This window comes from Anneissia japonica, unplaced genomic scaffold, assembly GCF_011630105.1.
Source record: "Anneissia japonica isolate Jap-2015-1 unplaced genomic scaffold, ASM1163010v1 scaffold287791_len150076_cov109, whole genome shotgun sequence".
Lineage (NCBI taxonomy): Eukaryota > Metazoa > Echinodermata > Crinoidea > Comatulida > Comatulidae > Anneissia > Anneissia japonica.
This window is the reverse complement of record NW_022734805.1, coordinates 1-12,285: the sequence shown is the minus strand read 5'-3', so window position 1 is coordinate 12,285 and position 12,285 is coordinate 1.

The window sequence follows — 12,285 nt, the reverse complement described above, 5'->3', positions numbered from 1 at the left end:
ATATAAAACACTGCCGTAGTTCTCAAGGCACTACAGAATTAAGGAACAAAAATTACCATGAACCTTAAAACAAGCATAGCTCCAATCTATTCGTAATTCACATGTGCTCAAGTAATGGGATATATGTGTTATATATAATATATAATATATATTATATATATATATATGTGTGTATATATATATATAGTGTGCACAAGTAATGGGGTGTATGTGTTATATTATATATATACATATTATATATTATGTATGTATATATAAATATATATATGATATATATAATAATAATAATAATAAAATTAGAAATAAGAATAATATACAAATTGATTAATAATGATAACAGGGCACAAAATAATCGTATCTATCTTGCATAGCAATTCAACGAAAAGTTCTTTTTAATTCAGTTGCATGAAAAAAGGTGTTTCTGGCGGGATTTGAACCTGCAACATCTAGCTGTCAGGGCGAGTGTCATACCTATACGTTGAGATCTATCCCCTGACACTTTCTCTCATACAACTCACTAAAATTAAGCTAGGAAAGCTTATTATAGGCTGCGGCTTAGAAATCATAGTAAATTATATATTATATATTATTATTATTATTATTATTATTATTATTATTATTATTATTATTATTATTATTACTTGCCTATACAGCTGCTTTAGTGATATATAATATAAATGTCTAGATTAATTTCTGGTAGATAATAATTACACTACTGTATCGCATGCTGTTTCGTGTAAATTTAGTGAAGTTCTGTTTCATTAATTACAATCGAATTCACCACAAAGATCAATGGTCTAGTTGGTTATTATTCCAATAAGGAATATTGCCCATATATAATGTAATGTAATGTATATATTTATTGAAACTAATAGAAAAGGAATGACAAAGAAATAATAATAATAGTTTGCTCTGGGAACATTCGCATACACGGCCAACGTCATAATCACTTGACAACGAAGGCGTCGTGGAGGGTCCAACCGCCAGTAGATTCTGAATCCCATTAATTTTTTTTTGACTTGTCTAAACACTTACTTATATATTTATTTTATTTCATATCACTTATGATACAAATGTATATGTATATAGGCTGTGTTTGTGTATAATGTTATAATGTGTAGGTGGGAGTATGCGTGTGTGTTTATTTACTGTAATGTTAAGATAAAATTGATTAAATACAGGGAATTTAGATACTGAACGTCATGGTAAATAACAATTTGTTACATTTAAAAAATGCTATGTGACTTACGTAATTGTATTATTCTAATGGTACATACAGTTTTACGTCGTACATTGTAAACTGTGTGAAGAGTAATGCCAGTGACGAATTAGGTGATTAGCAGGATCATATACAGTAGTGATCTAATAATCGTTATCCTAATAATTGGGATCGGAAATGATTGATCATAAAAGAAGCTGTTAGTATCAAAATCAAACAAGGCATGGCAAAAACACATGGACATTTTTGCTACTGTGTCAGTGTCAAAAATATCGCGCACGAATTCATATGCTTGATGCGCCCGTACGGCATGGTTATTGGCCCTAAAATGACTGAAAAACAATGAAAACTTGTGAATACAGTGTCAGGAACCCAAAATATGTAAAACATTCCTTACGTGCTGTGTGCGTAAAAATGCGCACTCGGCGTGTGGAAAATTTGGAAAATTATAAAATGTTCAAAATGTCCGGAAACGTGCTCTAATTTAGTCAGAAAGTGATTTTAAGCATTTTGAAATGTTATCGCACGCCTACGCACAGGTCATGACGAGCGTGCAGACTGTAATGGCATACGAAGTCAACTTTATATAAAGTATACTTGTGTCAAGTTTCATTGAAAAATGCCTGTTTGTAAGGAATTTATGATCAATCATATAATTTTAAAAAATGATTGTGACATCACCCAAAAAGTCATTTGCATAACTTCAAAAGTGGATCTGTAATTAATATGCTGACCAGAATAGACCCCTTGCTGTTTTTAAGCAAAGCCGCGAACGAAAGAGGCGAGAAAGAATAAAAAAGAAAATTCGTAAGAAAAACAATAGGTGATAAAAGCTGCGTATCAGCTTATCACCTAAAAAATGTACTTAACAAGATGTATAAAAAGGTGTTTTAGTATTCAAGTTTAAGTCGACAGATAAGTAGGTGAATAAAAGTTGGTGTTGGTTGTTGTAAGGGGGAGGGGATATTTTGTGCCGAATAAGAACTTATAGCACCAGAATTGGAGGACGTTTGTCATAAACACCAATCGGACTACCCCTACCCCCAGCAGCGTTCTTATTAAGCAAATACGTATATCCCTTTTGTTGAAACGGTATTCTAGGTTGAAAGGAATGATGCAGGCTGTTTTTAGAATATTTCTACCATAATATAACCACATTTAAACTCCATCTAATTTAACGAAAACATTACTTAATTACTTAATTAGGCCATTTTTCAAAATAAAGTTCTCTGAAGGTTAACTATAGAATTTACAGTACACTGTAGTTAGTGTATGTTATAGGTTGTAAAAACTGTATTGAATAAAAAAAATCGAATAAAAAAAAAATCTTTCGCTTGAGACATTAGGCATTAGTCATTTGTGAAACAAAATGATAGGCTATGTCAAGTGTTTATATTGAACAGTGGCGGATTCAAGGGTGATCCTAGTCAGCACGGGTCCCCAACCTCCTAATTTTTTCAAAATTATTTTCAAAAAATGGAGACAAACAGACAAAATTGTATTCAACTTTTAATCTGAGAGTGCCATTTCCGACCATTTAGAGGTGCCATTATCATAATTGTTTCTTACCTCAGCCAAAACCGTCGTGGGGTTTAAGTGGGTGGACATTCCATTTGTACAAGACTCTCCCTGGGTCCCTTCTATTTCGACTTCCTTAAAACCTCCACAGTTGGAGTAGAGCTATCATTTCCGGGCTACTATATTTTTTATATATCGGGGGAAAAGTGACGGTTTCGTAGGGAAATACTCATATTAATGATACCCCTCATGATTAATAATTCATTGAGGTTGTGGAAGCAATCTCGACTTCGACTTTTTTCGGAAATCAGTGGCGGATTTAAGGGGGTGGGGCCTAAATTTTAAGTATGGGAGTGCAATTTCAGGCCATCTAGTTGCCCTAATCACAAATGTTCTTACCTCAGTCCTGAGCATGGTGGGGCTGAGGTGGTATAGATCCTCCATCTACAAAATTACCCAGTGGCATATTCAATGGGGCCCAGTCGCCCCCCCCCCCAAAAAAATTGTTCACTTTAAAAAGAATGGAGATAAAGAAAATTATATTTAAATTTTATGTCTGGAAGTGCAATTTCTGGCCATCTAGAGGTGCCATAATCACACATTTTCTTACCTCCGCCCCAACCATGATGAGGCTGAGGTAGTAGATGCTCTATCTCAGAAAGTACCCCCCGGGCCCCTCTAGACCTATTTCGAATTCCTGGATCCGCCACAGGAAATTAAAGTAGCTTGATGCCTATACAATAACTACTGAAATTCACCAAACTTCTTCAAAGTTATGATTTTTAACAAACCATGTCTAATGATGAAATTCACCAAACTTCGTCAAACATCCGTAGCTTCCCACCGGGGGCCCTTGGCGGCCCCCTGTCTCTCACCCTAGATGCTCGCCTCGCTCGCATACTTCCCCCTCCTTCACTTTCGAAAACGTTCCGCCGCCGTTGGTCTACTGTTTCTCATAGTGCCCAGTTAGGGTTTTTAACAAACCAAGTCTAATGATGAAATTTAGGGAGCGGAGTTGTTTATTTGTGAGAAAAAATCTTGCTGTTACAGTTATTAAACCCAGGACACTGGGATTGGAAGGCAAGCATCTTAACTACCAAGATAATCCACTCCAGGCTACAATAATACAAAGTCATATCTCTCTAGAATCACTTGGAAATTGTATTTCTGAGTTGCGTGCTTGGATGAAACAAAACTTTCTTGAATAAAATGATGAAAAAACAGAATACATATTAATTGGTTCAGGTCAACATCTAGAAAAGCTTCCACCAAATAGTCTCACCATTGGAGAATCTCAATTTGAATCTACATCACTTGTTAGGGACCTTGGTATTATTATAGATGCTACTATGACAATGGATAATCACATATATGAAATCACTTCCACTTTATCTTTTTATGTACGCAACATTCTTAGCGTTAGAAAATACACTGCTTTATTTGTCACCTCCCGTCTCGACATGGGGAACTCCTTGTTATATGGACTTCCACAAAAGCATTTACACCTGCTTTAATTAATTCAAAATTCAGCTGCACGCGTTATCAAAAAATCACCAAAATATGCATATATCCAACATACTGAAGGATTTACACTGGCTTCCTTTAGCACAACGTATTATAAATAAAATGTAATTGATAGATTTTAAATTTAAAAATCATTTGATTCCGGACTACATTGCCGATATGCCAACTTGGTATGCTCCCAAACGTAACTTGCGTTCCAGTGACAAAACTCTTTGTGCATCATCCCGAATTGCTCCACGCTTGTGGAACAATCTGCGAATCGGTTAGATCTTGTGAGTTTATAAACATATTCAAAATGTCTCTTAAATCACATCTGCCAAAAAAAAAAAAAAAAAGCCTATCCGACATTAGACGGTAAGTACCAAGTAAATGGGTATTTGTAAGCAAATGTCAAGGAAACTCCTGCTGGAAACTGAAATAAACAGGTAAGTTCACAGAAATGGGGAAAAAATAATAATTGAAATATAAAAGTAAAAGGAAAAGAAAATGATAAGGAAAAAGAAATGATAAGAAAACATAAGAAAGTAAAGAAACGAAAATGAAAAGGAAACATAAGAAAGTTAAAGACGGAAATTGAAAAGGAACCTCAGAAAGAAAAGGGAAAGAAAAAAGATAAGGAAACATGGGAAAGTTAAGGAAAAAAATTATTAGAAAACATAAGAATGAAAAGAAAGAAAATAATAAGGAAACATCAGAAAGTAGAGAAACGAAAAATTAAAAGGAAACATAAGAAAGAAAAAGAAAGAAAATGATAAGGAACCATGAGAAAGAAAAGGAACAGGAAATGAAAAGGATACATAAGAAAGTAAAGGAAGGAAAATGAAAAGGAAACATAAGTAAGGAATGAAATGAGAAGGAAACATAAGATAAGGAACGAAAATGATAAGGAAACATAAGAAAGTTAAGGAAAAGGAAATAGTAAAATAGTAATAGGAAAAAGTAATATAAAAAGTAAAGGAACTAACATGAAAAGGGAACATAAGAAAGATAAGGGACAGTAATATGAAAAGGAGAAGTAAGAAAAAAAAAATGAAAGGAAAATGAAACATAAGAATGAAAAGGAAGGAAAATGAAAAGGCAACAAAAGAAAGAAAATGATAAAAACGAAACATAAGAAGGAAAAAGAAACAAAAGAAAGAAAAGGAAAGAATTGTAAGAAAAGAATGAAAAGGAAATATTTTGGAAAATAAAATGAAATGATTAGATAGTTTGATAAGATAGTTTAAAAAATGGTAAAATGAGAAGGTAAGTGGTATAAAATGATAATACTTGAGTTACTTTTTCGTGTGATGTCTGTGGCTCTTGTTTGTTCTCTCCTGTTGTTCTTTTTTAGACACTGCGCCTTGTGCACGTACCTATTTTGGTGGAGATGTTTTGCGCTATAAAAGTCGCTATTATTATTAAAGCATTTTCATGAAAAAAATTAATGAAAATATTTTATCTTATTAAGGTAGACGTACAGTGACGTACCGATTCATAATATTTTTGTGGTGATGAATGTATAATCTATTATTAAAAACACCCGAAAATTTAAATATACATATTTTTTTTTCTAAATTAAAAATTGTGATGAATTCTCAATTTATAAAAGTAAATAATGTTGTAACAAATCATATTCACCATGTCAAACAATAAAAGAAGATAACAGTTTAATTAAATAAATTTGGTTTGTTGCTATTATGCATTAATTATTAACTGTTTAAAAAGTTTGCTATTAAAATATATATCTAGGAAAAAAATGAAAACAGTTATATATACAATGATAATTAAAAAGTTTGCACCATTTAAATTCAGGTCCATGTCAACGCTGACGCGTCTCGAGCGTTGTATTGCGCTTTCGATGCCTTACCGTTATGGATGGTAAATATTTTAAGCCTACAAAAACTAAGATTTATATTGTAGGAACATTAGGTTTGATGATATATGTCAGTGCCCTACCATTCATTGGGATTGGTAGCTATGAGATATTATCTAATGAACCTGTGATTCGTTACAAACACATTTATGTTCCAAGTGATCCTGCCATTTACACAGTTCATTTTGCCCTATATAAATTCTGTGGTGATTATCGGCGCCGCTTGAATTATCAAAATCGAAATTTACGTTATGTCATAAGTGAACACTGCTGCTAGTATAAATCAAACACCATAACTCAGGAACCAAGAGATGAAGAGGCAAACTAACATCAGTAAAATAGTAACGGTGATTTTCATTGTATTCGCAATATGCTAGGTTCCTTGGCTTTTAGGTCTGTATTTGATTGATATTTTCTTTATGTAATTTAATTATTTATCCTAAGACGTTGTAACTCATGTATGATGTGGACACAATTAAGTAATATGCATTAACTGGCTCAGACCACCACTATTCACTTGACGCAATGTTCCCGGAACGTCCTTTGGTGAGATTGTACGAAGAAATCGGAAATACAATTTGGAACGCTTATCTTATGTTGTGGCTATATAGAGATTTGGCGAAACACACACACACGACCTCGAGTTTAAAACACGACTCAGAGCTGCAGTTCATAGTGTGGGAATTGTTTAATACTAAAGCTTACCTATTATATTTACGCAGCTAAACATTGTAATTATTATTATTATCAGGCCAAAATAAAAATAATAAAATTTGTTGTGTCAATTAACTATCCCCAACATGTACATGTATAAATTTCTACAACAAAGATGGCCGTGCAAGATTACGCTCAATGTTCCGCACCCACATGTAGTATAACATGAGGTGGATCTCCCTGATTTTACCATACGTCTCGTCTAGTAACAACCAACTGCATTTTGTCAATCCCATCTTTTCCCATTACCACCTAAATGCTTTATGTTCCTTTATGCATTGTCACACACCTCACTCTAGTTGCGTTGCCTCTTTTATTTTATCTGATGACACTCACAACCCTGTGGTGCTGTCTTCCAGACTATGGGTTAATGACCTATGATGCTTTTAATTATGGCAAAAGCAATTGCAGAATGAAAGTCTAACGTTTTTTTTCTCTGTCGCCAACACGAATCTATTCGTAGTAAGTTTGTTTTTTACAAAAAAAAAGTAATATAGAAATTTGCCCTACGCTAACTACATAATACATGGGTTCATTGATTAAGCTTGTACTTCTTTGAATAGTGACACATGTAAGGCCCCATAGAAAATATTATTAGTTTATCACCCTATCAAAAAATAACAACTGAAGAGGGAGGGAGGTTTTTTTTTGCTAATCCCGCCCCAATTTTACCGATGATCACAAGTAAATCAATGGTTAGGGACACATATAAAGTCATAAGAATGGAATCAAATTTATATTTAAAAAATATGTTTTTGTATACCTGTAAACATATTTGCAAGAAACCCTGAGCTTTTCAAGTGAAAATATATGGAAAAGGACCGTTTAAAATAAAAATATATGTTGATTGACAAAAAAAAAATAAAAAATAAATAAAAATCTGATTTTTCCCAAAACTGATGAGGGAGCGGGTGATAAACTAATAATTTTTTTTATGGGGCCTAACGTAAGAGACCACCGTCTCATCGGCCGCTAGTTTTATCTACGCTTTAGATTTTGGAACATGATATATGCTGTTTCTAGTTATTGGTGCTATGATGACTGCTAAGCTGCGTGACAAGTTGTATGAAAGGGATCCAGAAAATATAGGCCTATTATCGGTCAGAGTGGGTACTTTCCTTATGAACCTTCGGTGTGCCATATATTCTGGTCTAAATTCAGCTGTGGGAAATAGAGGCCAGTAAAACTGGATTGTCATTTAGACTTTAATAATGTTCTCATTAATATCAAATAGCTGCATACGAACATCCAATGAAAGCCTTTAGCCACATAATGGGAAAGTTATTAAAAAGAGAACTTAAATGCATTCGTCAGAGCAAGAATACCTGAATCGCAAGTCATCCGAGTGCCTTTTAGATTGATTAAATTGGAAACATTCAAGGTCGCACACATAAAAAACAAAAGAAGAATGTTATTCATTATTGAACAGATGAAATTTTAATGGCCTCATCCACTGATTCAATGAGCCATAAAAAAATGTAGACAATCAACAAGGTTAGAGTGTCAACACAATTTTTAACTAACATATTTTTAATTTATACTCTAATGGAGTGAAATCAAGCACACTATATCAATTTGGTAATTCAAAATCTTCCGGAAATTACATCTCAACATACACTATATATACAATAAAAGAATTGGGAGTGTGTTTATTAGGAATGAAATTGATACCTAGGTCTATTTATATGCTACGCCAAAAGGACAAATTACAAGTGGCGCAGTGCAAAAGTGAAGTGGCACAGTGCAAAACTAAAGTGGCGCAGTGCATAACTAAAGTGGCGCAGTGCAAATCCAAATGCGTGTGCTGCTACTTGAATTTTGCACTGTGCCACTTGACATCTGCACTGCGCCACTTGACTTTTGCACTGCGCCACATGACTTTAGGCGATATTGTATGGAATGCCAATTTTGGCATCAAAATTAAACTAAATAAAATAAATGAATAAAAAAATCAACACATAATTCAATTTTTCATAATAATTTCACAGCAAAACAACAACAGCACAAAAATTTGGGACTAAAACACAAATAGGAACGTTATGATCATAGGCATACTTGTCGTAGATACCGTAACCTAGGCTTATCTATTCTATTCATCGTTACTACCGCTAATAAAGGCCTATAGCACAGTTGTCAGCCATGGCTACTAGAGACAGATTAGAAGCTTTGGTAGTGATGGGTTATACAAATAAACAACTTGCTGAAGAAATGGAGGTAAGCGTAAGCACCATAAAAAGCCTCCGGCGTAATTTCCGATTAAGAAAGAGTGACCTTTCGAGTGATATCAGCGGTAAGTTTGAAAAAAAAAAAAAATCTGTTGCGTTTTGTTTCTACATCATTGCTAGGCTAGTCGGGGTAGACTACTTATAATTAGGCTATGCTAGGGTCGACGCAACCGACGGGGTAGCTAGTTAGGAAGATCGATTCAATAACATGCATTTTCACAGTGTATTATTACATTTTCAGCATTTAAATTTATTATAATTAGACCAATAATATATACAGTGATAATTTTGTTGGCAAATCAAAAATTAAAGGACACAACAGATTTGTTTTTTAACTCAAGTAGATTTCTTCCTCTTTTTCCTGTTTACATTTTGACAGAATGTAAACTATACGGTTTTAAAGATTTTTAAAAACATTTTTCATAAATACAATTTCAATATTTAAATGAATATGATATTAATTTTATTGTGGTCTTAGTGTGCGACAGCGATTTCTGATATTTATATATTGAAAAATAAATACTGTTTAGGCATTTTAAATATCCATGTTTTACTACTGTGGCCTTTAATAATAATAATAATAATAATAATAATAATCATAATAATAATAATAATAATAATAGTTCATTCTTATAGGCCTATAGCGCAATTTACCTGTAGGCCTATAAGTTATTACAACTGTACTTTAAATTTTATCGTTAATTACAATCAACCGCGGTTGAATCTTGCCACCATATTAGTTTTGCACTGCGCCACTTTAGTTTTGCACTGCGCCACTTTAGTTTTGCACTATGCCACTTGACTTTTGCACTGCGATTGTAGTTTGTCCTTTTGGCACGATATCGCGAAAAGGACAAACTAAAATCGCAGTGCAAAAGTCAAGTGGCACAGTGCAAAACTAAAGTGGCGCAGTGCAAAACTAAAGAGGTGGCACACGCATTTTGAGTTTGCACTGCGCCACTTTAGTTTTGCACTGCGCCACTTTAGTTTTGCACTGCACCACTTTAGTTTTGCACTGCGCCACTTGACTTTTGCACTGCGACTGACTTTTGCACAGCGCCTCTTGTATTTTGTCCTTTTGGCGTTCCATATATTTATTCTTTTACAGTCAAAGTACGCTTAAAAAATATAGTGGAAGTACGGGCGTAATGGGTAACATTTTTTAATGCAACGCAGCTCTTAAATGTTAAATTTGGTCAATGATAAAACACTAATGTTCACATACTACCTGCGTGCAGTTGCATAAACGATGTAATGAACAACTGATTCCCACATTAACTTGAAAATTATTATTGATGGGATTGGTTATAGTATAATGATGAGAGAGAGAGAGGGTATATATTGTGTTTCTTACTGAGCGTTAGGCCAAAAAAAAAAACACCTTGTTTTTATTTGGTTCTTTTTAGATAATAAACAATGTTTTAAATATGATAATAATAAAGTACTATGAAGAAAAATAATAGGTTACGACCTACGCTTCAATTGGCAGATGTTTTAGGCCTAGCATAAGTACTACCTAACTAGGCCTAGACCTATAGGCCTAGCTAGTAGTAAGTATGGCTAGGCCTACCTGGCCCTGCAGCAGTTAGCCTACGGGAACCACAATGCTTATTAAAATAAATATTGTACAATATAGTATAATACATACTCCAAGTATTGAAATACACGCCATCGTGTTGGGATTCAAAAAACAAATCTTTTATGTAAAATTTAGTGTCTGTTATAGTAGACCGTGGGTTGAGGATCGAAAACGTTCTGAAATTCTGTGACCCACCAATCCGGGCTACCTGGCTTTTGCACAAAAATGTAAATACTATTAAATTGTAACATAATTTGATTGTCGGCAATCGTGAATTTGGGGAAACTGTAACCAAAAATGAGAAGAAAGTATAATACATACTCCAAGTATTGAAATACACGCCATCGTGTTGGGATTTCAATACTTGGAGTATGTATTATACTTTCTTATCTGAGATTAATCAGTGGACCTTTCGGTTTCAAAAATGAGAATTCATATCAAAAGTTGCTACGTAACTATAGCCAATCAGAAGACGACTAACAATGAAGTTTGGCTTAGCTGCAAGGCCCTCAGCCAATCACAAACTACCTTCTATGCCGTTTGTCCAATGTAAATAGTAAACAACACACTCCACTTGCAAGTATGGCGTTGGCCAGAAGTTCATCAAATGATAATCTGAGCCGGTTTCAGGCATATTTTTGTGATACATGTTGTAAACCTAGAGTATGGTTGTGTCATTAAGCGTAAACAGCTTAAAAGAAATTTAAGGATGTGCAACTCTGTGGAAAACAACAAATACGAGTCCTCAGTAAGGCCTATTAATTTTCCGTTGAAGCTGATGAATAGCCTACATATATAACGAAGGGGATCTCAGGGATGGTGGTGCAAGTAGTAGTAGTCAAAATTTCACCGAATCTGTTTAAAGGTACGTGTGTGGTTACATATAACGTTAAAAATGCTATGGTATGTTTTACTTAATTGAGAAGCACTAAGCGTCTCTCTATCAAACCACACACACAAACAGGAGGCAATTAATTAGATTTTAATGTCTTCATGAAAAGAATATAACAAAATTATTATATTAATAGTACAGTATGCTTTATCTACATAAGAATCCTTAGACACAACATAACAACAAATATATTAATTAATAGGTATCAAAACTGACTTAAGCAAATAATATTTATCAACACTTTGATGTCCAATTAAACATCACCACCTGCATTTAATATTGTATTATACTGATACTGTACTACTTATTTTTTTTTTTTTTTTTTTTTTTTTTGGAAAACAACCTTTGATTAAAAAGAAACAATTTAAATACATATTTGATCATTAAAACCATCACAGTAGCATTGATAAGCTCTTTGATTTAGTTTGTTGAATTAATTTTCACAGACCACAGAATCAAGTGAAGTTGATGAAACACAGCCAAAGCAAATGCTCATTCTGCAACACCTGAAAGCTGAAGTCAAGAATTAAGGAAGTGCTTCCTGGTCGAAGTCATGTTCTCCCATGTATTTTTTTGTAAAAAGACAATAATATATTAAGTACTTTTAATAGAGCAAACACCATTAGAAATTAGTAAGATCTGAAACACTGAGTGGTGGAATTACTTGAGGCTGCTACTGCAAATCAGGATGAAACCTTGTCACTACATGAGGGATAAGGATCTGGTGGCAATTCAGGCCATATTATAGGCCATGGATAG